This window comes from Rhincodon typus, chromosome 34 (assembly GCF_021869965.1).
Source record: "Rhincodon typus isolate 14 chromosome 34, sRhiTyp1.1, whole genome shotgun sequence".
Classification (NCBI taxonomy): domain Eukaryota; kingdom Metazoa; phylum Chordata; class Chondrichthyes; order Orectolobiformes; family Rhincodontidae; genus Rhincodon; species Rhincodon typus.
This window is the reverse complement of record NC_063365.1, coordinates 26,029,752-26,033,130: the sequence shown is the minus strand read 5'-3', so window position 1 is coordinate 26,033,130 and position 3,379 is coordinate 26,029,752.

The window sequence follows — 3,379 nt, the reverse complement described above, 5'->3', positions numbered from 1 at the left end:
GCTGGACCTTCACATTCTGCCTTCTGTAACCTTGAGATCATCCAAAACTCTGCTGCCTGTATCTTGACCCACAGTTAAGTCCCATTCACTGATCAATCCTGAGCTTACTGAGCTCTGATACAGTTAGGGTTAGTGTTACGGCTTGCTGGTTCCTGCTTCATTAAACAGTTCCTCAGTTTGAATATTCTCAATTATTTTGAACTCCTTCCATGACCTTGCCCCTCCCTATCTCTGTAATTTCCTCCAGGTTCACATTCCTCCGAGATATCACTATTCCTTTAATTCTGGGCTCTTGCATTTCCCTGTTTCTGGATATGTTACCATTGGTTGTCAAGCTTTCAGCAGCTGAGTCTTGATTCTCTGGAGTTCCTTCCTGAAGTCTCTCCACCTGTCTTTCCTGCTTCAAATCCACTCCATCACTAAGTTTTGGTTCATCTACTCTAACACCTTTTTGGCTCAGTGTCAAATTTTGTGCAACAGTGTTCCAGTATAAAAAATATATGTATTATTAATTTTCTTTATTTTGGATTGTGGACCAAAATAGGAACAGGATGTTCCTGCAAACCAAGGGCAGTGGATAGATTTGCTGCACATTTAAAAACACGTGGCTGGAACTTATTGTGAGTTATGTTTACACTGTTGCTTTGTTCAAGCAGCGGGGAAAGATATCTAAGATGCTGTGGCATGTGGAAACACATTTCAACCTGTTTTGTAATTTATCAGGGTTAGTAAACTTTAGATCGGTTCTTCCAATCACAGTCTACAATTGTAGTTGTCATAAGTCTTATAATTGGAATTAAAGTGACCCATAAAATCGTACAATGGAGCACAGTTTAAAAACAAAGGGTTTACCATTCGAGACAGAAATAAGGAGGAATTTCTTCTCTCAATTGAGTCTTTGGAATTTTCTTCCCTAGAGACCAGTGAAGTCAGGGTCATTGAAAAACTGCTGTCTAACCTGAAGCTGATTCAACCAATCAAGGAGAACTCCTTCATTACTGGAGTATTTATTGATTTTCACTGTGTGCAGAGACCATTTACATGACTCTAGGAGTGAGACTTGAGCTCATATTTCTCTGAACTAGAAGTGAGATGTTATCAACTGAGCATTTGTGAGTTTTCAATTTTCACCATACTAGTGCTGAGTGTTTTTCATAGCTCACTGCTGACCCTGATGTAACATCTCTTGTCCAATCAGTTCTCAATTGGTCAATGTTAGAGACCCTTTGTAGAATGCCTGAGGCTTCCAAAACACCAATAAGTATTAGCTCTGTCTGGACCTACATCTCTGATACTACTAAGTCCAACACTTAAAGATGCATTCTCCTAGCATTTGATCCTGGTAATGAATATCTCATCAGCATCTTTAACTAGATTTTATTTGTAACAAGAATATTCATTATTGTTAATTTATCTTTCTGGGTGAATGTGTATTACAAATGAGTTCCATTCTGCCTTGAGATGCAATTGAAAGTAAAGGCAACATGTTTATGATGGGATGTTGCTATCAGTGAAAATGCTCAGGAATGTTTCTTTACAAAGGTAAGGCTGGATCTGATAAATGTCCTTTTGTACCTGTCTTGGATCAACAGACAGTGTTTGTCCAAACTTTTGAAAAGATCTATTCAAAGCTAGGAAAGATGAAGGATCAATTTGGGTGCAGACACTGCAACTGGGCTGGAGTTAATGCCAATGGCTGCAGTTTCAGTTTCAGTTGTTTCTCAGTGCAGCTCTAAGGGCCCTGTTTGTGTAGAGTTCGATACAAGCCTGTGCAGAATTGGCTCCTAGAAATTAGAACTGTCAGAGAAAAGAATTCCCACCATCCAAATATTTTGATTAAACTAGGGAAATTTACAAGGGACTAAGAATTCAATGTATCCCGTTGAGCACTTTGCAAATCAGGTCTGACATTAAATTGGATTTATTATGTGAAAGCTACAGCAAGTATCATTGTGTATTCTCAAGAGCCATGTTCTGACTCCAGCTTACGCTGCCATTTGAATCATTGGTATGAAGAAGGAGGATCCTTTCTCTGATCAACTTGCTTCAATTAAAGGAGCAGCAAGGATGAATGGACCAGGAGGTCTGAATGGAGAAAATAAAAGAGGTAAGAAATTAGATAGAAAATAAACATTTTCCTCACTTTCCCTTTGTTTCCTGAGACCTTCTGTCAGTTTCTGCATAGTCTGGGCTCCACAAATACTATGTCTCCATGCAGCCATGAGTAATCCTCGGCATGAATCTGTTCAGTGGTTTGTGCCAGTGGGGAAGTTGAACATAACGAAATCCAATACTGTCCTCGGCAACATCTTCCACAGGCCTGGCTGCTTGGTCATTGGAGCTGCACTCTGGGTGATTTTTAAGGCCAGAGCTGTTATGGCCCATTCATGCTAAGGTCAGTGATCTCTCCAGAGGTAGATCCAAACACGGGCAGGCAGTTATCATCATTGAAAACAAAAAAAAGCGCAAATATCCTGAAGAAGAGTAACAGAGGATTTGAAACGTTACCTCTGTTTCTCTCCCCACAGATGCTACCAGACTTGCTAAGTTTCTCCAGAACTCTCTGTGTTTGTTTTGGTAATTTTTGCTGACTGAACAGAATTGAGTCACACCTGGGGAGCAGCTGGTGCTACAGCTCTTCAGCAGATCCCATGCTGGTCACCTTTGAATGGATCCCCTCATTTTAGTGTCTCAGGGGTCACACACTCTGTCTGCACACAGTAAGCAGCTTTCATCATTCCTGGAATGGTTGGTGAGATAGTGTTGGTCAGATTGTGGGTTTCATTCTCCTGCTGGTCACAGACAGTGCCGGTTCTTGGTCTTGCCTTTCCTGAGCTGTACGTGTTTCTTGTTGGTTTGATTTTCAGATTGCTATTCCCAGTGGAAAGAGTTCCTCCAGCACTCCCTAACCTTGATCCTCAGCCCTTTTCACTGTTGCTCTCTATCGAAAAGGAGTTTGATGTCTTGTCCACTCAAACCTTGAGGGTTCCACTCTCTAGGGGAATACTGGGCTTTGTGCTGCTCACAATGATTATTCTACCTATGGTCTGCTTCATATATATTCCCAATCCCTAAATGCAGCCATCAGTCCCAAACTTCTTTACAAATCACCTGCTCCATTTCTTCCCAATGCCTTCCTGACCTGCAGCAAAAACTTGGAAACTCTCTGAAACCCTCTCATCTGCCCAGTAACAGCATAGACTTCTCCCTCAAATACAGGATAGATCTTACTGCCACCACCACCACTCAGTGCAAGCAAGACCATCGCAACCAATCCAAAACTATCCAATAAAGGTCAATCCAATCCACACCAGATTAGCTCAACCCAATCTAAACTAACCCAACACAAACCAGCACATCCTAACCCAAATCAACCCAA